Source organism: Tiliqua scincoides, chromosome 8 (assembly GCF_035046505.1).
Source record: "Tiliqua scincoides isolate rTilSci1 chromosome 8, rTilSci1.hap2, whole genome shotgun sequence".
Lineage (NCBI taxonomy): Eukaryota > Metazoa > Chordata > Lepidosauria > Squamata > Scincidae > Tiliqua > Tiliqua scincoides.
In genome coordinates, this window is record NC_089828.1 from 7,358,664 (window position 1) to 7,386,247 (window position 27,584).

A 27,584-nucleotide genomic window follows, 5' to 3' on the forward strand; every position below is an offset into this window, starting at 1 on the left:
AGTACACTTTTGAAGCAACTATAATTTATAATTGTAGTATAAATTTTGAATAAAAACACATAACTTTCTGCACTTCTAACTTGGGGAAAACACCAAAATTGGTGAAAAAATAAAAACTGTTTTCTCCCATCTCTACTTACGACTGCAGGAAGACTGCATGGAAACAAAAAGGCAATCAGCGTGAACCAAGCGTTGTGGGATAGGCCAGCAGCTGTGGGCTCCACAAGGTTCAGAGACTTGTCTCGTCTCCAGAACTACACACACACTCCTACATTGGACTGTGCTGCACTCACAAGCCTCAGTTTCACTCATGCAGTGGGATTAGTGCACAGGGCTCCCCCTTTCATTCAGTGAGCTGGGATGACGTAAAACTCTACGGGTACCCTGGAGTTCTTAGACAGTCACAACTAGTCATCTATTATCTCTTCCCCTTCCCCTCCCCCACACAAATATATTCCAGATGCCCTGCAGTATGTACTTGGTGTTTATATCTGCGCTTAAGTAGCTGCTTTCAAATCATCTGCAAGAAAGAAAGGAGAACACAAGGATAATTCAGTGCAAGCGTATGGGTGACCTGGCTAACCTGAAGAGCAATTAAGAGTTGATTCAAGAGGAACCCATAAAACAAGAGAAGTTGATGACTCTGGGAGATCCAAGGTGTTCTATCTGCGTCCACAAGAAACTCAACCCTGGGACCTCCAGACTGCCAAAGCGATACATTATTTATCTTCTTCCCCACACAGAGGGTACAAAACAGAGTTTTGTAACAGGTAACCAGTGACACCTTCTCCCAGTGTCAGAACTCAGGGCCAGGAGCGGCAGGCATCTGGGACTGACCGCTAGCTGCTCCCAGCAAGTCAGCAATATTCAAAAGCCTCACTCACCTCACCTCAAAAGCCTCACTCACCTCACCTCAAAACCACCTACACAAAATGCAGGTGATTTGCCACGAAGTTTTAGCCCCTCCCCAAACTGCATTGGTTGCAGTGGCATTACTGGGGGTGGGTGGACTGCACTGTGTTACACCCTCAGGGGGGTGACACCCCTTGTGGGCAAAATTGTGAAAAATTTGGTATTTTCAAAAAGCACCATCATGTTTTACACTCAAGAGGTAATTTAACTGAGAATGCAATGAAACAAACCACATTGAAATACCTGTATTCTATCAAAAGATATGGCCAAATAACCATAAAACAAAAACACAACTGCCTTATGTAACAAAAAGTGATTTTCTTAACTCAGTACTGACCAATAAGACTGACTGTTCCAAGAGCCAATGAGGTATTATTATGACACAGCAGGGAACCAATAAGGTGTTAGTTTGAGTCAGCTCTTATTTCTATGTATCAGAGCTAACACTAGAGAGTTCTTATTCAGTTGTGTGAATGCCATCAAGTTGGCCACTGGTTTTTTGTGGGAGACCTGCACTGTTAAGTTAATGGGGGTTACAACTATCCTACTGATGTCACTGCATTTAGGCTGCATATATGACACTGTAATTTATTCTGTATGGTCTGGTAGGGGAGGAGGTCCATCAGGGGGTGACGCTATGAGCTCTTGCACTGGGTGACGCATCTTATCGGTTGCAAACCATTTTAGGCTTCGCCAGAAAATATAGCCTCAGCTCGAGAGAATGTATCTCAAGCTCCACTGAAAAGGACTTCACAGATCTGGAAATGAAGAAAGGTTATCATTTTTTTCCTTCCTCCGGTGTTTTTTTTTTTCTCCCCTGCTCGTCTTTTGTAGTGGGTTATATTTTTAAACTCCAAGCTGCAAACCGTGCAGAAAATAAAGTCTAAATTGGCTTTGCAGCAGGGCTGCCTGGCTGTACCTCCCTGCCAATGCTTTGACCGCTTGCAACCCTAATGGCTACAGTCAACAATCAGCTCTCTCTCATTAATCACTGCTAATTAACTTCATTGATTCTCAAGGCCGGGGAAACCCAGCACCATCCGATCCAGAGCAGCAGTTTTACTGCACAAAATAAGGCCACTTTGAAATAGCTTTAGGGAATTGGTGCTTTGTTGGTCCCACAGAAGGGAACAAAGAGAGATTAGTCATGAAGGGTGGGCTTCTGGAAGGGCTGAGCTGGCTTTGGTTGGAAACTGGCACTCCACTTCAAAGAAGGAAGCCAACCACAAAAACAAGGTTGCGTAGTTGAAACAGGCACCTGGACCTCAGCTAGCCACTGCCCAGCCTCAATGGACTTGACTGGAGATCAGAGGCAAAGCATTCAGGCACAGCAACTAGACAAGCCTCCCATTCCACATCCAAGCAGATAATTCAAAGGAAGCCACACACTCCTGCCGCTCTTTTTAGCATCACAACATTCAGGGGCCTCTGCTTCAGCTGCCTTGCTGGACGTGGACCTGAGTCCCAGAGCTGAATGTCCCAAGCAGATTTGCTCACAATCAGCAAACGTTAACACACAACACAGAAGAAGCTGCTGGTCTCCAGTGTCACAGCATTTCTCATTTTAAGCATTGTTTATGAACAATCTGAACAAATTTGCTCAAGAGGTTTGGTTCTGGAACTCAGATGGATGCAAAGCAGCCATTTAACACAGGTAACACAACTGTGTTGAAAGTATCATGTTAGTCTTGTGGATCTGGTGTTGGGTGAGGTCTTGTGTGGGAGACACGCCCAACTCTCTCCATCCTCCATCCATGAATATTTTTCTGTAAACTCTTGTATCTCGCTTTGGTTCCCAAGCAGCTTACAAAAAGCACTTTGTAATAAAATCACATTAAAGTCTTGTATCAGTAACAGAAATCTCTGTTATTGGCAGGATCGCAATACGCTATTAAGAAGTGCTGGTTAGGGGTGAGCCACTGATTATGGGAGGAAAGGCAGGATAGAATGGCTTAAAAAGTAGTAATTTTATCCATTTGTTCCAAACAGTTCTGCAGCAGCTAACAAAAATAAAAAATTTATAACATTGACAGCTTGAACAGGAACTACACACCTCCTCTCGCAAGCCAAAGACTTGGGGGAACATGTGGATCTTGAGCACCTTGATAAAGCAAAGGGGGTGGTAGAATGAAATGGTCTCCATGTGGTGCCAGGATCACGCAAGCAGAACATCCTGCTCTTGCTCTCCAACTAGTGCTTCCTGGGCAAGAGCTCCTACCGATTAAAGGGGCTGGGGTTGTACAAGTAAAGTCATCTAGCACAGGCTGGCATTAGACAGGCATTGCCCATCAACCAGTGACCATCAACCCCTTGCCAGAGCCCAAAGACGTTCTGGCTAGATTGTGAAAACCTCTGAGCCACCCACCAGTCCCTTGGCTAACCTCAAGTTCCACATCCTGTTTTTTAAGAGGCTTGAACTCTGGCCTAGATGAGTCCCTGACCCTTTGCCAAGAGTCCCCTGGACCAGCTTTGCTGTTCCTCCTCAGACAAGAGGAGCCTTCACAGAGGCAAATACACAACACACAAAAGCAGCTCAGAAGCGACCCTGCAGTGCGGGGGGAGAAGGCAGCTCATGAAAGGGCTGAGTGGCAGAGCCTGCAGAGATCAAAGCCATCCATTTGGGCAGCCAACATTCAGGGCTCTGTCCTGCCACTTCCTGTCTCCCATCTTTGGTGAGCACAATAGACAAACCGCCTTTTCACCCGAGATGCGCTCACTCCTGGCGCATCACACAGAGCCAGAAAGCAGCATCCGTTCTCGCGCACAGCCACAGCCGGAGAAAAGCAAGATGTCTGGGGGATGCCAAATGTGACCAGGGTTCCACTGCCTTTCCCACCCCAGGAAAAGGACACTCTGAGCAGCTTATCTACATGGAGGAGAGGTGCGTGTCCCTCCCCCACAGGAAAAAGACAGTCACAAGCACCCCCCTAATTTCCATTCACCTCTCTTGACTGTCCAAGTGAGCAAATCTGTCTTTCACCGCTGCAGCAGTTTAGCCCCGCACTTAAAATCTCAGTACTCCTCCTTCCACTAGGTGATTAACCTACCCTTGTCCATCTCGTGTGCTTCCCCAGGTGGGAGAGCAAATTAGGGGGGAGAGCACTGCCCTTGCCAAGGCCATGAGCCCCAACAATTTCCACCCAACAGTTGTTCTCTCCACTACAGAACTGTACTGTGTTATCAATCTGCAATTATCACCAACAGTCATTTGTTGTTAACACACAGGCACCCTTTCTACTTATTGGTGGCCAACTTTCTCTGCTTCCCCTGCCACCAGCTCCCCTGCCTGCAGCCGGCTCCACGTCCACACTCTTTCAAGTGCTCCTGTTCAAAGTGTAGCACCCATTATTTGCCTGTATTCATACTGCACACCTTAAGGCAGGGGTGTCAAACATAAGGCCCGGGGGCCGGATGCGGCCCGCGGAAGCTTTTTATCTGGCCCTCAGGCTCTCAGTTGCTGAGAAGTGCCAAGGTGTTACTGCTAAAAGGGTAGCCCCCACGAAAATTGGGCTCTCCCATATCTTGAAATATGAATTGTGTATTTTCTCTTCTGTCATTTGCAGCTAATGAGTTCCTAAGTGAGAAAAAGTGCTTATTTTTGGTTCTATTTAATGACATCACTTCCTGTCTAATGACATCACTTCCGGCCCTCAGCAGGCATCATGAATGCCATTCAGCCCTCAGTTTGAAACGAGTTTGACATCATCATGTTGGCAACCTTCAGTCTTGAAAGACTACGGTATCGTGCTCAGAACGAGTTTGACACACCTGCCTTAAGGCATCATTTTTAGTCTCAGGACAACTTGGTACAGCAGGCTGGGGTGGGGGGGGTTACCTGCCCCCCCCATCACTCAGTAAGCTTCATGGCCAAGTGTAGACCTGATGCTACATCAGGGCTGGGTCGATGTTCCCAAGGAAAGCCACAAGCAATCTGTACCAGCAGGCTCCACTTGGCTCGCTCACTCTTTTGACTGGAAGCTCTCTGAAGGAGCTGTCCATGGTTCCTGCTGGCAGACCAAAGAGGTAGACAAGCAGGGGAAGCACATAGCCACCAAGCATGTGTTCCACAGAGACCTGGAGCCCTTCTGGAACAGCTGTCCTAAGAGGTCCAGGCCCCTTCCCCATATCACTCAACATGTCACATACCAATGAGAGAGGATCATCCCAAACACAACTCTTTTAAGAGATGCTGCCAGAATTTTAAATTGAGGCAAATTCAACCCACATTCACCAAGGACTGACCATGAAAAGCAAGATCCCCATTTTCAGTCCTTGGAGGGCACTCTAAGATACTCACTTCCAACAGCAGCAAACAGTGGTGGGTCTTGTGGCACCCAGACCATCGTAGCACTGACATTCGTGGACCGGATTCACCAACAAGCCATGAGACCCTTTGCTGCAATCAAGTTACACAGCTTTCCTCAGGAATTTGTCAAAGCAGCGTTTGTGAGTCAGCTGAAGCAGCATCCAACAGAACTGCTGAAATAATCAGGAAGGTACCAAATGAAGACACTCTTGTGACAATCAGGGTTTTCTGAGAGTCAGGAGGGTTCCAGGATTCCTGAGCTTCCATCACTCTATTGCTTGCACTTCCTTGTCATGCAAGGGCAGAACTATTGAGGGATGTTGGAAAAGTTTAAATGGGAATGTTAAGGGTTGCAAAATTGGGAGAGAGAATTCGGCAGAACTGATGCCAAAGAAGGTGACAGAACTGAGGACAAAGAAAGTACAAGAGACACACATACATTGCTAAGCATGAGATCTCTTCCTGCACAGCCACAGAAGGGTGTTATCAGCTGCTTCTACCAAATGTCAATAAGATATTGGGGGGGCGCTCAAAGCAGGGCTCCCCACAGTCAGTTCCAGGACCTGACCTCCTGCACCTCCAAGCACTACATGACCACTGCAAGGCCAGCAGACGTAACTTTGTGTTTGGAGGGCAGCCCCTGGGCTGCAAAACCAGCTTCCCTGCACACTCAGTCAGCTGACACTCTGGGGTCAATGCCAGCCCACCAGCCCCTATAAATCCAAGCCACAGGACTCGCTCTTAAGAGCGAAAGAACTTGGCCCTGCTCCAAGGATACTGCCTCTGTTCCTGGAGACTGGTTTTGGATCACAACCTCAGCTGTCTGGGATGGTGCATCTTCTCCAGACCTGCTTACCACTGCTTGCTGCTCTGGAACTCAACTCTTGTCTCGGACCGTGCATCTGGCTTCTCCTCCACTTGTTCTGTAGGTCAGCTTTCCAGGTGCATCTGGCTGACCATGGCTGGAAACAGATGGAACAGGGCAGGACACTGGGCTGGTCTGATCTTGCAAGGATCTTCTTACAAGGGTAGCTTACTATCTAGTGCAATTCATTTGTTACACCATTTCCTTCCTTGGTGCAACATAAAAATGTTATTTATGGTTCTCAGCTAGTTTAGAATGATCCTCAATTGTTTATCTGCAGAACGACAGGGACGGGGGAGACTGCTGAACAACTTCTAAGGGTAGCATTGATCCTGCTAAGCCCTGGAGAGAAAATACGGTTAACCATAGCTGAAAGAACCAACTCTGGTTGTTGACTGATGAGCTGCTGTCTTAAGACAGCCAGTTCAATTAAGCTGAGAGCTTTCCTTCATTGTTGCAGTGGACGCTTCTCAAACAGAAAACTCTGCATTACAATGAAACCCACCTTAAGCATAGACCAAAATGTCCCAAAGTGTCAGAAATATTTAAAATGTGAATTTCTAAGAGCACAGCTCTGTCTCTGCTGCAGACCATGACAGGCTGTCAACATAAAGATTTAATTTAGCAGTGTTTCCTTGGCACTGTAGCACCACAACAAGGAATAAAGGAAACTCTGACAAACAGTGGGCCAGAACTGCTCCGCAAAAGCGGCTCATTAAACACAATCAATACAACTAAAATGGTGGTGGCTCACACCACGAAACTCCAAACTGGAAAGCAGCGCCATGTAGGAATCAACAGGCCAGATGCAACTCGACTGTTGTGTGTGTGTTTTGCTGCCTGTGGGAAACTGCAGCTAGACTGCAAATTTTCCAGCATGCGTTCTTCCGCATGTACATATTGTGTTCAAGTTTCGAGACCTCATGGAGTAAAAAAGGGCAACACAGTGTTTGGAGGAAGCTCAGAAGTCAAGGGCCGGAAATAAATTTGATTGTTTGAGAGAAAGAGACAGTGCTAACATAGCCAGTCCCTGGACCAAAAACCAGAAGCAAAATAAAGAAAAACCCAAAGTTGTTTGCACAACTTATTTCACAACATAATTGACTTTTCTAGAAGCAGAATAAGGCACCATATAGCTATCCTACTCATCAGGGCCTCTGAGATGAATTTCATCAGGGGGTACAAAGTTTCTTTTGGGCCCCTTTGCAAAGGGGGAGGGGCGAAACCGAACGGAGAAGGGTGGTGATGGGCGAGCAGAATAGGGGTAGGGAGGGGTGAAGCTATGCGAGGGGAGGGTAGAGACAGCTGGAAAAGTCTTTAGAGCCCAAGACTACCCACCCATGTGGCATAAGTAGTGTCCCCAGCATCCCCAGTCACGGTAGTGTCCCAAGCATTCCGTATGGGCAACAAGTCTGAGTAGATAGGAAAATGTCAGATCCCAGGAAATTTCTGGGTCCCCTCCTTTGGGTATGGGGCCCCCCTTTTAACCCTGGGCCCAGGTTCAAATTACCCCCTTTACCCCCCTCTCCTAGGCCCTGCTACTCATATCTACAGTTTGAGTAGTTTGTGTGTGGCGGGGGGGGGGAGAGATACAGTTTGTGTGTGGCGGGGGGGGAATACAAAATGTTAAAGACTCAAAAGGGGGGCAGCTTCCCCCATTTATTTTCCTCCCAGCTAGATGTCGCACCTGACATCAGAGTTCAGTTAGAAATGGCCTTCAAATGGATGAACTATTACGGTGGGGGAGGGAAGGCTTCGGTCCAGGTTGTAGAGCAACTTTGTCAGATTCACACTGAAAAACAGTCCTTCTGCCATCACATGTAGCTTTGGTCTTTTGCAAGGATGTTGGACTACACTTTATATACCTAGCCTATTTATAAATGCTGAAGACCCCAGAGGACAAGAGTGATTCAGAGACAAAACCACAGCCCCTTAGTACACTTTCAAGCTCAAAACACTGTTGCGGTGTTTAAGTGCCAAGGATACTAAGTTAATTCTTATTTTTCTGCACATACACTCCTGCTGGGGGTCAAAGAGTGGGAAGAGGTGTGTCTCCACCATCACCACTGATCTACATCCAAATATTCAATAATCCACAGATTGTATTTTAAGTGCAAAAAACAAGATGAGATCTTCCATGTTTAAAAGAAGAACATAAGAACAGCCCCACTGGATCAGGCCATAAGCCCATCTAGTCCAGCTTCCTGTATCTCACAGCGGCCCACCAAATGCCCCAGGGAGCACACCAGATAACAAGAGACCTGCATCCTGGTGCCCTCCCTTGCATCTGACACAGCCCATTTCTAAAATCAGGAGGTTGCGCATACACATCATGGCTTGTAACCAATCAATCAATCAATCAATCAATCAATCATAATAATAATAATAATACAGGTATTTCTATACCGCCTTTCTTGGTCCTCAGATTTCTCCTTTGACTTTATTCAAGGCGGTTTACATAGGCAGGCAAATTTAAATCCCCATAGGGATTTTTACAATTTTTACAATTTTGAAAGAAGGTTTCTATCTTTCAAGCAACCACAACATTCAGATGTTTCTTTCTTGGTCTGGTCGCGCATTCTGGCCTCCATCCTCCCACGCTCAGAGCAGATGGAATAGCTCAGCTCAGCTTGTCAGCTGCTTCAAGGTCGCATGGTGCTGGTGGCCTCGAACTGGCGACCTTCAGATGTTATCTTCAGGCAAATGGAGGCTCAACCCTCTAGAAACTTGTCTAATCCCCTTTTAAAGGCATCCAGGCCAGATGCCGTCACCACATCCTGTGGCAAGGAGTTCCACAGACCAACCACACGATGAGTAAAGAAATATTTTCTTTTGTCTGTCCTAACCCTCCCAACACTCAATTTTAGTGGATGTCCCCTGGTTCTGGTGTTATGTGAGAGTGTAAAGAGCATCTCTCTATCCACTTTATCCTTCCCATGCATCATTTTGTATGTCTCAATCATGTCCCCCCTCAGGCGCTTCTTTTCTAGGCTGAAGAGGCCCAAACGCTGTAGCCTTTCCTCATAAGGAAGGTGCCCCAGCCCAGTAATCATCTTAGTCGCTCTCTTTTGCACCTTTTCCATTTCCACTATGTCCTTTTTGAGACAGTGACAAGTTTTCCGGATTTGGGAAGGGGTGGGTTGGGGGAAGTTATCAGACAAGGTTCAGTAAGGCAGCTAATGGTGCATCATTGTACTCTTTTCAATTAGACTTAGAGCTGAATTGCTTGGAGACTCACACCCAAGTCATGAGGCCAACTGAATCCCTTGCCTCAGGATGGGGGAGAAAGCAGGCTGGCAGGATGTGCCCACCACCCTTGTCAGCCACTGCCTGCCTATCTACCTCCTCCTTTGTTTATGTGCTTGGAGAATGCATCAGAGGGTGATGGGAAGGGCTGGTGTCTTTCTGCCCCAGCTCCACCTCTGCAGCTGATGACGTGACCAGCAGAGAGGATGCTGGGAGCAGAGAGGGTCTGCTCCCGGGTGTCTCCTGGCCAAGTCACCTTACAGAAAGCAGCCGTGGAGAAGGAGGATGGGTGCAGCTAGTGAGGTGTGCATTGATGGTGGAAAGGGGTGGTGGTGCACTTGTGTGCTGGTTAGAGGAAGTGGGCAGGACAATCTCAGGTTGCCTTTGAGCAGTGGATTGGCTTGGGCTGCCCCTGCTTGCAGCATCTGTTGGCATAAGATGAGGAGGCTTCTGGTTTGTGGTGGCCAGAGCCTTAACCCATTTCTGCCCAGCCCACAGGTATACACATTTGATCCCTGAAGTATATACAATGTTGGGCAGAAATGGCTTAATTTCTGCACTTCTATTCTTTGACCAGAATCCTGGTGACGCTAGGAACACCAATCAGTGCCGTTTCTGCAGAGTGCCAGCTTTAAGCCCTGCAACGCCAAACACTTGACATCTTGGCACATGGTGAAGCATGGCACAAAATTGCCTGGGCACAGCGAACAACTTGTTCAGGGCCTCCCTGTGCAGCTGCCCAGTGTGGAGTTGTACCAGTGATTCATTTAGTGCAGTCCTGCTTGCTGTGACTGACAGCAGTACGCCAAGGGTCTGAGTAGGGGAGCAAATGTCTAGGCCTGCCAGCCAGGCATGCTTTAACTGGAGATGCTGCCAGCAGTTGGTCCCAGGTGTGCTCCACCACTGAACCCTGGTCCCTCCCAGGTTAGACACATTGCTGGGAAATTGGGAAACCATCCACAGGTACTTTTTCTTCATTTCCGCCCAGCTCTGCTCTTCTTGCAGCCCCTCTGCTTTTCCTGTGGTCCCTGAAATTGCCAAGGAAGAAATCAAAGTAGCCTAATTGCCATTCATGAATCCATTTTTTAACGATACCAATTAGGAATAGTTTATTAGCGACCAGCTTGAAAAGCATCAGGGAGGCTAATTTACCATAGGAGGCCTTTCATGCACTTTGAAATCTGGGCTCTGTATCCAGGCTCCAAATGAGCTCACCAGAGGAATGAACTTGCTATTTAAAAGCTAATTTGTATACAGGAAGTTTTAAGCCTGAGTATTCCTAGTGATGAAAAATGCATTATTTGGTCTTGTTAAGGTGCCTTGCTTCCTTATGAGGGAAGCTTCCTTATAAGGGCACCTTCCTTATGAGGAAAGGCTACGGCGTTTGGGCCTCTTCAGCCTAGAAAAGAGACGCCTGAGGGGGGACATGATTGAGACATACAAGATTATGCAGGGGATGAACAGAGTGGATAGAGAGATGCTCTTTACACTCTCACATAACACCAGAACCTGGGGACATCCACTAAAATGGAGTGTTGGGAGAGTTAGAACAGACAAAAGAAAATATTTCTTTACTCAGTGTGTGGTTGGCCTGTGGAACTCCTTGTCACAGGATGTGGTGATGGCATCTGGCCTGGATGCTTTTAAAAGGGGATTGGATAAGTTTCTGGAGGAAAAATCCATTACGGGTTACAAGCCATGATGTGTATATGCCACCTCCTGATTTTAGAAATGGGCTATGTCAGAATGCCAGTGCAAGGGAGGGCACCAGGATGCAGGTCTCTTGTTATGGTGTGCTCCCTGGGGCATTTGGTGGGCCGCTGTGAGACACAGGTAGCTGGACTAGATGGGCCTATGGCCTGATCCAGTGGGGCTCTTCTTATGTTCTTAAGAAGTGGTTCAGCTACTCATCTCCCATCAAGACTGGAGGCAAACTCTGCACTGCATCTCCTCCATCAGTTCCATAAACTTGTTACGTCTCTCCCTGTTCAGCACTAACCAGTGCTTGGAACCGAGTAGATCCAGGTTTCCCTGGATGGGCCCCTCAAGGAAGAGAAAACAAGTCCCAGGTAAAAGCAGGCAGGTGAGTACTCCTTTTGCACATAAAGCCTCCCCCTGAGAACAAAAAGGATGGCAATGCCAGAGAAGAAGGTTAGCATGAGAGCAACCCATGTAAAGAATTTCCTCACTACTTTAGGAAAGAGTCACACAAAGCACACAAGACAACCTTCTTCAGTCACTTCTTCAAGGCTGACTCAAAAGTTCTAGTTCTCACCAGAGGTCCTACAAACAGAGAGAGGAACTCATCCTGCCACCGTGGTTTTCTGTGGTCTTGCAGAGAAGGCCCTCCAGGGCTTGTCTCCACTCTGTTCCTAACACAGAGATGCCATTATTCAGTCTGGGTAATTAAAATGCACCCTAAACAAGTGTCCCTCCATATAAGCACATTGATTCAACGTAATGGATTATTATATTGCACACAGAGTCACCTCTGGTTTCTCTCTCTTTCTTCTTCAACCATCTTTCTTAAATATATGGGAGGTTTTACATCTGTCAATGCCATTGGGGTGAGGGAGGGGAAATCAGAACTTGTGGTACAGCAACCAGATGCAGGGCCTGCTGGAGAGGAATGGACAAATAGCTGCTCCAGGCGGCGGATTGGCACCAGTGATGCCCCTGTGTCCACCTGCCCTCCAGTCACCCCGAAATGCTTCTGCTCACCACCCAGCTCCCATTGCTGCTGAACCTGGAAGAGAGAGGGGGCTGCTCTCCTACCCACAACAGGCAGAGCTGCAGGAGCAGGTCCATCAAGCCAGGGCAGAAGCAAGGAGACAAAGGCAAGAGGCAGCACAGGGCAGAACTCCAGATGGGAACAAGGTGCTGGAGAAAGCAGGTCTGGACACGGAGCGCAGCCCAAGGAGGAAGGAGGTTAGGATCCACCAGAGACTCTGAGTGATTTGCAGCAGGCGGACAAGGAGTGCGGACTCCCAACTGCTAAACAGGAAGTTCAAAGAAAGAAACTTCTCCTGTGCTCTGGCTGGCTTGGTGTGAATACCAGCTTTCTCAACCTCTGTATTCCTTACATATAAAATGACATTTCACTGAGGTTCTGTGTCAAAACCCCTGCTCTGTAGTAACTCAGGTACATATATTTGTGCTTTTACTTGCAGGATCTCTCAGTGTACTGCTCATGGGGTACAGAAAGCTTGGCTCAAAATAAAAACAGCTTCCTCTTCCCAAGAACAGAGAACAAACAGCAACAGATGAGCAGATTGACTTCTTATCCAAGAGTAGAGGCCTACCTTCCAATTCTGCAACTCATTTATTCATTTTTCACATTGTTATACAGCCCTTCCTTCAAGGAGCTCAGTGTGGTGCATATGGTTCCTCCCCTGCTTTTGCCCTCACAACAACCCTGTGTGGTCAGTGAGGCTGACAGAGAGAGACTGGCCCAAGGCCACCCAGGAAGCTTCATGGCTGAGCAAGTTTCAAACCTGGATCTTCCAGGTCTCAATCCAACTCCCAAACCACTACATCATCCTGGTTGGCAGTTGCATCCACTGCTATCTAGCAGCACAATTCCTGGGAGGGGGGAGTTCCACTTACCTCTGGTTCACTGGAAGCCACTTAAGGACAGAGGTGGTGGCAGCAGAAACCCAGAACAATTGGGGTGGGGGGTGGGGGTTCATCATCACATCACATCTTCCCTATCATCATCACGAGACAAGTTAAACCACTTTGCATTCTGTTCTGGCTGCCTTGGGGAAATCACTTCATCAAAAAGCAAAGCATATATCATTCAAATAATAAAAATAGCCCGTAGGGGAAGACGGTGCTCAGGTGGTGCTTAGTCCACCCCATCAGAGACCTCTACAAGATCAGTAAACCTCTGGTCCTTTCAACCAGGCTCCCCTAGCAACATGGCACATACGTAACCACTGCAACTACCAGCTGCCAACCAGAGCATTAGTTTTACAGAAGGTGATGCAGAGTTACAGTACAGGTAAAATGCCCCATCCATTAACATCTTCACAGCCTCAGTTAGCATGTCCTGTACCTATACACACCCCAAGTTTGCAACTGGTAGTCAAGCCAGTACTCTCTGGGGAGGGGGATGCGAGACTGGCTCGAGGCCTCTCATTGCAAAAATTTCCTCACTCTTCACATGGGGACTTAATGCTCTGGCCACCTGACACACCGTGTTTGCAGAAACAAATTTTAGCCACCCAAATCTGTATTCTAAATAAATGTGCCCAGCCTCCTCCTCCTCCTAGATTCAGCAGAATTTCACATCACATTAATTCTGAACAAGAGCTGAGCAAATGAACCTCATCTTGGCGCTGAGTTTTATGCTTTTCACTCCCTGCTTCCGAAGAGCACAACATAACCTTGTTCTCTCCCCACCTTTTTTTTCTTGCCATTTGAAAACCTTCCAAATATAGTCGGAAAACTGAATTGAAGAATTCCTCATCTTCAACATGGATTAACCCAAACTCTCAGGCCAGAGCTGGATCAAGCCATCCTCAAAACTCATTTCTGATTAAGCCCAAACACAATGTTAAGATGATCCATTTCTGGGTTAAATGAATGAGCATTTTTACAAACCGGCGTTTCTGCAGCGGAGTCAGCCTTGATGGATAGGCACTACACAAAGATTATTCCAAAAAGTAACTACAAAAAAAAAAAACCCATAATGTTCTTTGTCAGGGCAACATTGGCTTAAAATACCTTCTTTGTCAGAGTTCCTGTGGATGACTCTCAACATGGCAGAAAAGCATCATAAAAATCTAATCATAAATTTCAGGCTCTCTCCTATAAAAGGCAACTACCTGGCATCTTGGGCAGGGAATCCGAGCCAAAGATGTGCGGCGGGGGGGGGGGGGAGGAAGAGAAACTCTTCCTAACCAGACCCGCTGAAGGAGAGTCAGTGACAGGAAAGTGGAATACAGCATGTACAGAACGCTGCTCTAGCCTGGCTCCCATTTCTGTGTTTAGTTTATTTCTATCCCACTTTTCTTCCATCATAGAATTCAAAACAGCACAAAAAGGTTTCCCAGCCAGTCTCCCATCCAAGCAGAGACTAGGCTGAGACCTCCTTCACTTCAGAAAGGTGGCTGCACCGTGTACCCCAAGGCCACACCCCAAACTCCTTTTATAAATCTCCAGCCATGATCCAATGAGACCTGGCAGTAAATCCAGCAACACTGGCCCTTCTCGTCTCTTGGCCCAGGAGTCCATATTCTTCTCTCCCTCACCTGCCATTCCCTGTGTGGGGGGGGGGGCGGGTGAGTGCTGAGCTCCTATCTATAGGAAACCCAGCCAAATGAGATTTCTCTCCTACTTGCCTCCCCCTCCCTCCTACCTTATCTGGAAACACACAGTGTATGAACTTCACTGTCACAGGATGTGGCCAAGGCTACAAGCCCAGATGGCTTTCAAAAGGAATTAGAAAAATTCCTGGAGCTCCATCAGGCCCTGTCAGTCAGGATGGCTTAGTTAGTAGAACCTTCAACTTGAAAGGCAGTATACCTCTGCAAACCAATGACAGGAAGGAAGAGCTCTTGCCTTTGTGCCCTGCTTGTGAGTTTCCTAGAGAGATCTGGTTGGCCACAGGACCTAAGAACATAAGAACATCCAGCCCTGCAGGATCAGGCCATCTAGTCCAGCTTCCTGCATCTCACAGATGCCTCAGGGAGCACACAAGACCAGGAGAGATACCCCTATCCTGTTGCCACTCCCTTACATCTGGCATTCTGAGGTAGCCTGCTTCTAAAACTAGGAGAATGCATGTACCTTGGAACCTGTGATGGACATTTCCTCCAGAAATCTGTCCAATTCTCTTTTAAAGGCATCTAGGCCAGAGTCCATCACCATATCCTGTGGCAAGGAATCCCACAGACACAGCCTTTGGTTTTATCCAAAAGGAGTTTTTTTGTTTTTTTTTTTAAGAAGACTGAGAAGATGTACACAGGGAAGATCTGCATACTTTGGCAAGCTCTAGAACTAACAGCAGAGCAGGTGGGTGGAAAGGATGTGGTATATCTAATCTTGCAGGTTTTGATTACCCTTATCTTCCAAAAGATGTTAAACAGAATTTAAAATGAATTACCCACAGAATTTTTAAAAGTGCGATATTTTACACCTCTTGCATTTAAGATAAAAGGCAATCAAAAGACTAATTAATGTTATATTTATTGCTATGGTACCCCTTCATTGTCTTAATTTGACTACATGGTAAACTAGCTGTAGTGAGCAGATAAAAGCCCCTTTCACGCCCCAAATGCAAACATCTTCTGTTTTGACAGGCCGTCTTTGTCTAAAAGCATTTTATAGTTTTGTCATTACTTGGGAATTCTAAATGACAACTCATGTCAATGAGCCTATTTTCCTCTTAATGCACGTGGACAGCTCCCTTAATGCAACTGGAAATCACACATAGGCCTCCAAAAGAGGGGGCTTGCGGAGAAAATGATTAAACAAGAAACCCTCCTCCCTCAAAGACAATGAACGATTTTTGTCCTGGCTGCCTGTAAAGCGGATTAGGCAAATTTGTGATGGGAAAGTCCATTGCTGGCCTGCAGCTGCTAACTTCAACAGAGTTGCTGGGAGGGCTGTCTCTATCCTGCCTGCATCATATTGGCCACCATGGAAAGCAGGATGGACTCTTGGGATGTTCTTCTTAACCATGGATTAGCTAAATGCATAAAAGACACACCTATCGATGCCCATTAGCCAAGGCCAGTTTTCTGACAAACACACCTGTATTATGCAGGTATCTGGAGATGGCCCCTGATTACAGTTTCTCTGTAAGGGAGGAGGTCAGATCCGGAACCACAGTCTCCCTATGTTTAATTCATCCCTTTGGTTCCATTATGGAGAAGGCAGGATCAGTAGAGTTCTCATTCTAAGCCTCAATCCTTTGAGAGGCTGCCAAGTCAAACTGTGCACAGGATTCTCCCACTGGCTGCTGGCCCCACCCTTTGCTATTTATTGAAGACTTTTCATTTGCAAAATGCAACCGTACAATAATCAACGTCGCTTATAATCCATTCTGTGCCAAAGGAAAGATACACTTGCTTTGAATTTCAACTTCACTTGTGTTTTAAGTAGTCTGTTAGCCAACACCTGCCCCCCATCACAGAAGTTGGGCTACCCCATTCCTGCCTCCACTTCTTCCTGAAGGATGGTAGAACTTCCTCTGCCCTTCAGCAATGCTGCTGTCCTCATCTTTCATAACCACTTTAAAAAAAATTAAGATAAACCCACATTCAGATGTTCACACACATGCTTTCAGTGTTGCAAGATCTGCTTTTGCATCACAAAATCAATAACTGAGGGGCAGAAAGAACAGACATTTGCACCAGACGTTTCAAAAATTCAGATTCCCCCCCCCCCCACTATTCTGCTGTTCGCTTCATATTTTTGACTCTAAACCACTATAGGTATTCTAAAGGTGCTTCTCTACACAAACACTTACCTATGGCTAAGATCCATTAAACTCAGAGGGTTTACGTATGAGAAAACATACCTAGGATTGTGCTGTAAATTTCCTACCACCGCTTGTGTTGAATTTTGAAACTTGTTTTTAAAAATCTGGACAAAAAAAAAACTCAGGCCATGCATAAGCAACACCAAAACTGCAATATTCTCAATACCTTAAAAATGCTGATCAAAACTGGGGTGCACAGATACTCCACCATTCCTCGACTTGCTTATTCCATACTCAGCCCTGCTAACTGGGCAAAGAGGCACCTTTCAAAGCAGGAAGATAGCAACTGTCAATCTTCACCCCAGTGTGGTGTCACTTTCAGTGGATGTTGGTTTCTCTTTTGCATTTGGGAGGGGGTAATTGAGATCTTTGGGGACAGAGAACCATTTATTGATTTATTTTACTATGTGAACAACTTTGGTTGAAAAGCAGTGTATAAAGTATTCTTATTAATAACATTCATGCACAGAGCTACTGAAAAACCTGCTTTCTCAGGTTTTTCTAAGGCTACAGTCCTATGCATAAGTCCTGAAAGTAAGTCCCACTGAATACGATGGGACTTACTTGGCATAACAATGTCTAGGATTGCGATGGTTCTAAGAAATGCACACAGTTAGACTTTTGCAAGTTTCCAAACAAAGTGACCGCACTAGGAAAGAGCCACCAATGCAGACATATCATACAGCCCCACTTTCCAGCAACAAGGAGCAATTCCAATGGCAGGACTGTAACACTGAGGGGAAGAGGTGCTCCGTTCCCCCATTCCTATGAGGCCAGCCACATTGCTGGGATGGATGGCCATCCAGTTAGCCAAATTCCACTGCTAGCAGAAGTGCCAAACCAACAGCATTCAAGCTGGAACCTGGGGCTGCTGAAAACATTTCTGTAAGGACTGCAGCTTATACAAGTCCACAGAGATCACAGGAGAAAAGCAAACACGCATGCACAGCTGTGGACCACATGCCCTGCCTACAGCTTTCAAAGCTTTCAGATAGTCATCTTCCCCCATTGCCCATTATCCAGAACTTTGAACTGAGATGCCAAAGACCAAGCTAAGGGAGGTGGTGAATTCTCCCTCACTGTAGGTCTTCACATAGGGGTTCAATAGGCACTTGCTGGAGGAGGATTTCCTGCTAAGGCAGGGGGTTAAAATATATGAACTTGTGGGTCACTTCCAACTCTATGATTCTAATCCTGGGATAGTTCAAAAGAAACTGCCTTGTACTAAGACAGACCATTGGACCTCCTTGCTCACTATGGTCCAGACTAGCCAGTAGCAGCCATCAGCAGGGTCTCAAGCAGGCATCTTTCTCTGCCCTACCTGGAGAAACTGTGGAGTGAGCTGGGACCTCCTGCATCAAAAGCAGAGGCTTCTACCACTGAGTTATGAGCTACTCATCAGCACAGTCTGCAGAGGACTTTTGACCCCACTGTCATCTGCACCACCAGATTTGAATCCAAGCCCCTTGTGCACTGAGCCTAACACCTGCTTCACTACATCAGAGGTGGGCTAGCCCAAAGACTGTGGAGTCACCCTTTTTAATTGCATTCCAAATTTCAACACCTAAAGCAAAGTGCAAAAGAACAGGTGGGGGCTCAGGGGTGGAGCCAATTAGCCTCCAGATATCTCCATAAATGCAAGATCTGGGAACTTTATATTTTTTTTAAACTAAGATTAAACAAGAATCTGGAAAGGGATCTGCAGAAATCCTAAGAAAACCAGCATCCTGCAAGGCCCCTGTAGCTGTGTGGCCTTGCTCTATGAATCAGAACACAACCCTCCTACACAGACAAGATCTGGACTTGATGGAAACACCTACAAGAACAGCACCCAAACTACTTTTTACAGAAGGGTTGGTAGGCAGGCCAGGGGCAAGGTCTGTGAGCAGGGAAGGGGGGCAGCATTCACGGAACCAGACTACACTTGAGCATTGCTTCAGTAGAAAGAGGGATTGCAATGCTGGCTTCCTAGAGTGACTGCATAACTAACCTCAGGGCACCATGTGCTTTGTCCACCCAAGGCCAAGCTTTGAGGGAGGAACAGTTTCCCATGCCCTACTTGCCCAGAAGTCAGGTGCTGTTTATAAGCCAGCATGGAGATGCTTTTCCTACTTCATCATTCCACCACCAAACTCTGCATAAAGCTCTGGTAGCTGGCCAAAAAGAGAAGGAAAAACAGAACTTGCAGCTTTTATTATGCAAATGAGCTGAACTCTATGAACTGGTTGAGCTATAGGAAGGCTGCCATTTGACAATCAGCTCCTGTAGCTCTGCAGCCCAAAGTAACAATTACATAAGAAGATTTGGTACACAGTGCTCCCCTACCCCATTTTGCCTCATTCTGCTTTAAAAAAACACCTAGAAGCATGTTAAAAATATTTTTTAAGCACATAAACAGCTGTTCAAGCCAGCGACAGGCGCACACACTGTGTCGCCACAAAAGTGCAGGAATTTCACACATTTAGATGAGAGGTTAGGAGGAGCTGCGCTCCTAACAGAGAAAGGCAGTTTGTATAAACTGCTTTTAAAAGCCCTATTCACAATTCCATTAGGAACTGTCTAGTTTCAAGGAATCATAATTCTGCTGACGAGCACATTTGCTTTAAGACCCAGAATGATAATGGTAGTTTAAAGCATAATGGAATCATGGAGGACAAACTTGGAAGGCAAAATCATTTGGACGGGGGCTTTTTTAAAGGGCCTGAAACATTCCCAAAACTAAGCATGCAGTAGGATAGAGTAGGAGGGCCAGAAAAATTTTGTTGCTTGCTTCCAACCAGTGGTGCAGCTAGATGGTGCAAAGCACTACTTTGGTAGTACTAGATGGGGTGCAAAGCGCACTAAGTTTTGCAGGGAGCCTCATGGCGGCATACAAGCAGTCCCTCCCCTCTCTTCCAGAACGATCCTGGGTTACAAGAACAAAACAGAGGCAATGCCATGCTGAGGCTCCCTGCAAAACTTAGTGCTTTGCACCCCCTCTAGCTACGCCACTGCTTCCAGCCTTTGGATCTACAAAATCACTTAACTTATTAATTTGAAATGTAAACAGCCGCATGCAGCTACCTATCTGATGTTGCCTCTGGGCAAACCATCAAACCATGTTTTATTCAACTCTGAGAAACAGGAGACAAAAATTGCCTCTGCTACTTCACTTGCAACATGCAGTCCAATGCCATGCATGTTTACTTATAAGGAAGCCCTACTGTGTACACCCAAGTACGCACCCTTAGGATTCAGACAATCCGATACACTCCATATGCTCTTCAAGGTGCCAGTATCTGACTACACAGCCATAAGCTGCATTCAGCATGCAAGTCCCCCCTTCCCATGACAAATGATGAAGCTTTATTTGGTGCCAGTTACTTTTGCTCCATCGATTTCTGTGCTGATCTACACTTGGATGGAAAAACAATCCCAGGAGGCGAGCTGCAAACTCCACATGCAACATCCAAGGTAAGAAATCTAGAATGGCAGATCATGACACTAGAACCCTTCACATCAGCCCTGAACAGGCAAGAACATCCCTCCTTACAGCCTGCCTGGTGGGTGAGCGGTGTTCAGTGGGAACTCATCTCCGCTAAGGAATCTGGGGAACTTGCCCAGATTCTCACTCTGCTCCCTAAATGCCAAGATGATCTTTTCTTTTTTTACAAACAAGATGTCGACCTGCAGCTGGCTTCCCCTTGTGCCAAGAGGCCTCCAAGCTTATTGCCTGCACCGAACACACAAGTGAACTATGACAAACACAAATGAAGCTGTGTCCATTATAGAGGCTTTCAGGGACCAAAGGCTGAAGAGCTCATTTTCAACTGAAGGCAAGACCACCAAGTCTTGCCAGTCTTGCATACTGGTGCACTTGCCCCTCGCCCAGTCCAGGCTGCCAGCCTGCACTTCCTGGGAAATGAAGCGAAGTCCCGGGGACTTTGTCCAGGGGACTTTGCTCTCACATCAGGCATTTAAGAGCCAGTTGCTTGTCTCAGTGAACACACAAACATGCTAATCTCAGTGATTTGGGGATTTTACTGGACTAATTAACTTCTGGATGCAGTTCTGCCCCATCTATGTGATCTCTGGGTTCCAGAAAAGTCCTTTTCTCCTTCAAAAGTTCAGCATACTGGTAAATGCTGCTCATTTAGAGGTGTCGGAGAGAGGCGAAGCAGTAGAAAATGCTATTTTAAATCAAGAATTCCTTCGCATTCTCTGTTTTTCTGGAGGGTTCAAGCCCATTCTTGCTTCAGGGGAGAACTTCCCTGGTCTCCCCTGAAAGAGAAAAAAGAGGGAAAGTCAAATAAGGGGCTGTGGGAGAATTAATTTCTTCTCTTGCCAGTCTAAGAACCTCCGCTCCTCAACCCAACTCAACTCTCATCCCTCACTTGAGGGCTACAGGACCCTGACAGCACACAGCCATGCTTCGAATTTCCACTGGTGGAAGGCTAGCTAAATTTGAAGCAATGCCACTGATGTCCCTGATCTGTGTTCAGCTCTGCAGACCGGAGCAGGGAGAGGGTTTGGTTTGGCTAGTCTCCAGTTTGCAAGCAGCAGTGGCGTAGCTGGAGGGGGGCGGAGCGCTCAGGCTGGCGGGGAGCATCAGTGAGGCGGGCAAGCGGCCCCTCCGTACGGCTCCGTTTTGCTCCCCGCCCGCCGGGAATGGCTCCGAAGGGAGCGAGGGAGGGGCCACTTGCCCGCTTCGCTGAGGCTCCCCGCCAGCCTGAGCGCTCCGCCCCCCTCCAGCTACGCCACCGGCAAGCAGGCTTCAGTTTGCCAAGGACCCCCTCCCCTTTCTCATCAGCATCACCACTAGGCCCCCCCCTCCCCAGCACAGGCCGGCCTGGGCCGCATTGTCCCTCCCACTCAGTCACCCCCAGGGAAACCCCATTTATCAAGCGCTGGGGCTGCTGCGTGGAGTGAATGTGGAAGAGGCAAACTGCAGGGGCTTGGAGTGGCTGGAGAGCAGGAGGAGGACCAGAAGTTCATCTTTAACTTGCAGCCAAGAAAATGAGGGCTGCAAGAAATGGTACCGAAGCTTTCCGGGGGAAGCACGCTCTGGCTGCAGAACTAGACAGTCCCACACTCCAGTCACAAGGGGGGGGGGTCGGGGGGGGGAGCCGAGCCACCTGTGACGGTGGAAGGGGTGTCCTCTTTCCTGGAGGAAAATAAAGCACAAGAACACAAGAGAGGCTGATTTTTCCTATTGGGGGGGGAGGGAGTGATAGTCAGCTCCCATCAGCAAAAGCAGGTGCCCTCTCTAGAATTGCTGGGGAGAAGGGGTGTCTTGACCCCAGCAGAGGTCAGGAGTCTTATGAGCATTTTTTAAGGGGGGGCGAGGTCATTTCACCCACATCTTCAGCAAAGCAAAGGCGGGGGGGTGTCAAAGGATGGCATCGCTGGGCAAATGGGCTATCTTTAGGAAAACGTGCTTGGCTGCAAGCTGGGGAGAAATTCAGCCCAGCAGAGGTCGGGGCAGGCCAGTGGCGTAGCTAGAGGGGGTGCAAAGCACTAAGTTTGGAGGCTTCGCACCCCCTCTAGCTACGCCACTAGGGCAGACTTTCTCCCCGTAAGACAAGAACAGGGACAGCAGGAGGGACTAGAAACTTGGGCTCCTGAGCGGGGAGACCCCGAGTTCGAGCCCGCTCCCTCCAGCCTGGGCAGGAGGCAGGGAGAGGACCGTCCGCAGAGCCGCCCCAGGCACGCCTGCTCTGAAGGCAGCTCAACCCCGGGCTGCGGAGATGCAGCCCTGCCTGCCTGACTGCCGGGCTTCTTTTCCGGGCAGAGATGCTCCAGCGACCCGCAGGGAGCCTCGCAGCCGGGCGGAGCGGCGGCACTCTGCACGCGCTCAGAAGCCCGCGCCCCGGTCGCGGCCAGCACCTACCTGGAGCGGACGGCGCGGCTGGCGGAGCGCAGCGAGCCGGCGGGTCCTGCGCGCTCCTCCCGGCGGCTCTTGGCGCTGTTGAGAAAGTTGCCGCGGCCGCACGAGCGCCTTAAACCCGCCTCCCAGCAGGACGGGGCGGGCGGCGGGCGGAGACTGTGCCCCGCCCCGCCCCCGCGAGCCACTGACCCAGCAGCGGCAGCGCCCCCCCCCCCGTGCTCGATGCTGGACGGCGCATCGCTCTGCAGCAGGGGGACTGGCTCCCCAGGAAGGCAGAAGAGAGCTGCAGCCTCACCGCCCCACTCCGGTAGGTTTACTCGGCAGTAAGTCCCACTGCGCCCAGGGAAGGATGCAGAATTAGGCTTCAGTCCTAACCTCACTTACCTGGAAGTAAGCCCAGTTCACTAGAATGGGGCTTCCTTCTGAGTAGACATGCATAGGATTGGGCTCTGAGTCAGTGGAACTCCTTGCCACAGGATAGGGTGATAGCACCTGGCCTGCGTGCCTTTAAAAGGGGATTGGACAGCTTTATGGAGGAAAAGTCCATCACTGGTTACAAGCCCGGATGGGTATGTGCAGCCGCCCGATTTTAGAAATAGGCTACCTCAGAATGCCAGGGGAGGGTGCAGGTCTCTTGTGGTCTTGTGTGCTCCCTGGGGCATCTGGCGGGCCACAAGAAATACAGGAAGCTGGACTAGATGGACCTTTGGCCTGATCCGGCAGTGCTCTTCTGATGTTCTTATGTGTGTAGCCTTAGGGCCCAATCCTATCCAATTTTCCAGCTCACAATGTAGCCACAATGCAGCCCTGTGGGAAGGGAACACATGTTGCCATACCTTGAGGAGGCCCCAGTGACTGCCCCTCCACCACAGGATGCAGCGCACACCCCACTAGCACAACTGCACTGGAAAACTGGATAGGATTGGGCCCTTACAGAGCAGCCCTGGGTTGCAGTGTGACAGCCCAATCCTATGTATGTCAACTCAGAAGTAAGCCCCATTACAGCCAATGGGGTTTACTCCCAGGAAACTGTGTGTAGGATTGGGCTGTGAGCCTCTTGTGTTTACTCAGAAATAAGTCCCACTGAGCTCAGGTAGGGAAGCAGGGATTGCAACCTCTGAGCAATCCTATGTCTACTGGAAAGGAAGTCCCATCAATGGGACTTGCAGCCCAATTCTATGCATATATACTCAGAAGTTAGTTCTGTTGAGTTCAATGGGACCTGCTCCCAGGTAGGCATGTATAGGATTGTAGCCTAAATCTAATTTAATAATACAATGAATTTTTTAAAATACTTTTTCTGCAGTAAAAATAGTACAATCTGCAGCAGGATGCAGAGTGTTTAAGCTGCTGGTTTTCATCTTTTTTTAAAACCATCTTTGCGCAGCATTTTTGTGTTTCTGCTGCATTTTAAAAACACATTACTGTATTATTGTTTTGTGTTTTTAAAGAAATGTGCTGTTAGCAGCTTTGAGAGCCTGTGCCTGAAAGAAGGAGGTAGAATTTATTTTTAATTCAACACTTAATTAAAACATAGACGGTCCCTACCAAGTCTGGAATTAATTTGAACAGGCTAATAGTAATGAGAATAAATATCAATACAACAACTTGGAGCCCCAGGGCCCAATCCTATCCAACTTTCCAGCACCGCAGTGCAACCCTGAGGTAGGGGAACAAATGTTCCCCTACCTTGAGGAGGACTCTGTGACTGCCTCCCCACCATAGGATGCAGTGGACACCCCACTGGCAGGGCTGTGTTAGCATTGGAAAATTGGATAGGATTGGGCCCTCACTCGCTAAGAGCACAACCCAACATGTGTCTGCTTGGAAGTGAGTTTGCACATATCCACACTTATCTGGGAGTAAGTTGACTATAATGGGACTTACTTCTGAATAGACAGTTATAAGATTGGGCTCTCTAGCTCACAGAGGGCACAATCCTAACCAGGTTACTCAGAAGTAAGTTCTATTTTGTTCAGTGGGGCTTGCTCTCAGGAAAGTGTGGTTACAATTGCAGCCTGAGTTCAATGGGACTTACTCCCAAGTAGTAACAGAGCCTCACTCCTGAAGGTATCAAAGTGGGTAGGTACTTGACCTATAGAGAGCTAAAACTGAGGACACAACAGTAGTCTGAAACAGCACATCTGCAAGGAAGGTCAGAAAATGGGACATTTGCCCCTCTCAAAAATAGGGGACTCTAAGCATACCCTGAAATGACTGAAGTACATCCATGTTTCCACAACCCAGAAGTGTCACACTTCTCTAACTCAGGGTGCTGGGATAGCTCCTTGGAAGTTTCATGTTCAGAAGAAATCTTCAAACTGTTGCTCAGAGGAGGGGTGTCCTCAGGACAAGGGTGTTGCCGTCATGCTTGTGGGCTTCTCAGAAACTGGGTGCTGCTCCAGGTGCGGCTTTGGTCTGACCCGGCGGCACTGTTCTCCCAGTGTTCTCCACCAGCGCTAAACAGCAGTCCAGTGCTCTTCTGAAGACCAGTCTGGGAGCAGTGACATAGCTAAGGGGGGCACATTGCCCTGGGTATTATGCCTTGAGGGGGTGCCAGCCTGCACCCCTAATGGCAGATCCATAAGTGGAGCTGGCCCACCCACCATGTCTCCCTGTCACTGGCACAGGGGTGGGGTGCAGGAGAAGGTGCTGGGTTGGTGAGGAAACCTCCTTGTCACTGCAATACCTTCTCCTGCACCCCCCATGGGAACTCTGAATAGTTGCATGCCGCTCTGAGCAGCCGATCACCGCTCAGAGTGGTGCACATCCGGTCCTAGTGCAGTAACCCAGAAGTAACTGGCAGTGATGTCATCGTGTCATCCCAGTTACTTCCGAGTCCAGCACTTCTGGGGAGGTGACCTGGAGAGTCACGACCTTGGGTAACAGAGGGAGCAGCTATGCCACTGTCTGGGAGTGAAAGGGATGGGCGGGTTTTAAGTAGTTTAGCCTTCCCAGGAGGCTCTGGGGCTGCTGTGGGAAACAAGATGTTGGCCAAGGTGGGTCTTTGGTCTGATCCAAGCAGGGCTGCCCTTTTACTGTATGTTCCTCTGCCAACACTTCTGCGCAGCTTTCATTTCTGCCATGATTATGCTTTGCTTGAATTCACTATCAGCCATTCAGTCAAGACAAGGGGGAGAATTATATACGCATGAGGTTTTGCCTTCTGGTCTGGTTTCCTACAAACCCCATTTCCATAATCCCTTTGTTAGTCAAGAAAAGCTATTCTGCCTTCCTTGTCAGGGAGGCCAAGAGCAACTCCCACCTCAGCTCCTCACCTGGTGCCCTGCCTGCTGCCCCCTTCATCCAGTGGGGCTTAATGTGGATTGCCATCATCTGCTTGAATAATTCTGACCTTTGCATCCTGGAGAATTATTACTATTTTCTCCCCAAAATAAAGAGGAAGAAATCAGACTTCTGATTAACCAACAACATCAATAATAAATTAGCAACTGTTTATTAAATTACAGGAAAGATGGAAGACCATTGAATATAGATTGAAATTTAGCAATGACTTCAGTGAATAAATAAGAGTCAAATTAATTGCTTCTTTTTATTATTTGGACAAGAATATTGAAAACAAATGTAGACCCACAGAGGGGGAAACAAGACTTTATGGGCTTTTGCTCTTTTGTTTTTTTTAATCACATCCCAGGAGTTGGGCAAAGGAAAGAAGAAGAAACTTTTTTTATTCCTTTTATTTATATTTATTGTTGTAAAATATTTATATCCCTCTTCCACTCAGGAGGTATGCACATGAACCCTGTTTCTTCTCCCTCCAAGGCATGCCTCTGAACCCATGATGCCAGAGATCTGTGAGCAGACCTTTATTTTTTAAGGACATTCAGAGAGTCCATGTGGGTCTGTGAATTTGAGCATAGTAGTGGTACTGCAGGGGGACACTTGCGGTTCTCAGGAACTGAAGACAGAAAATAGAATGCCAGTTTAAAAAATATATGCCAACACATTCTTACGTGCCGCCTCTAACAGAGGTGCAACTCACAGCCCCAGTGTCCAGGACTGCCTCCTGTGGCAGTAGCATAGCTACAGGGGGGGTATCACGGTAGTATTGCAAGCTCTGCAATGTGCCCTGTAAGCTGCCCCTCCCACTCACCATTGGAGCCATTCTGGGCTATGAGGGCAAGGCAATCAGGAATGACTCTGCCACAAGTGGGAGGGGCCTGTTACAAAGTGTGTTGTGGAGCCTGCAATACTTACCATGCCAACCTGCCTCTGTAGCTATGCTACTGCCACGGTGGGAAATGTGGGGTTGAGCTAGATGGGCCTGCTAGGGCCCTTCTTCTGTCTTCATATCAAAGTCATCCTCTTTGCTTGAAACAAAAGGATCTGTGCCTTTTGCCCTTTGCGTTATTTATAAGTTATAAATTATAACAATAGTCACTCAATATGCAAAACTCATGGACTGGTCAGAAATATGGTTGTCCCGAGGAACGATCATACACTGTTTGCAACCAGTTTGCCCCGCCATGAGCTCTTCCTTTATTTGAAGGCCAAGGCAAGATATAAATCATTTAAATAAATGCATAAACACGGTGGCACAGCCTCTGCTCTTCCTAAATGGTGCTCCTCCTTCCTCACCAGCTGTTGTTGCCTATGGAATTGCTTGCCTCCAGGTGTCCACTAATAAGTGAATGACAACTCATCAGAGGGAAGAACATCCCCCTCAAGTGTAGGCCTTTTAAGATGAAGATTGCCCAGAGCAATGTCTGTTTTCTTTTAAGAGTTAGAAAAATCAGATCCTCAGAGAGAGAGAAAATGCTGTCAGGGTGTTTAGAAAAACGTACCAGTCTCTTCCCCCTCCCCCCAAAACCAATTCTGCATATCTCTAATATCAAAAGTGTAAGTGATTAAACACACACCATTTGTTTCTCAAAAGAAC

At 47.7% G+C, this 27,584-nt stretch overlaps 1 protein-coding gene across 1 annotated transcript in view; it reads right to left on the reverse strand.

Annotated features, from left to right (window-relative positions):
* Nucleotides 1-22,756, reverse strand: part of MEGF11 (multiple EGF like domains 11) — a 309,714-nt gene extending 286,958 nt beyond the window's left edge. The window contains exon 1 of the mRNA XM_066635603.1: nucleotides 22,688-22,756. The gene's annotated coding sequence lies outside the window, so the exon portion shown is untranslated. The remainder of the gene's footprint in view (nucleotides 1-22,687) is intronic.
* Nucleotides 22,757-27,584: the final 4,828 nt, after the last annotated feature.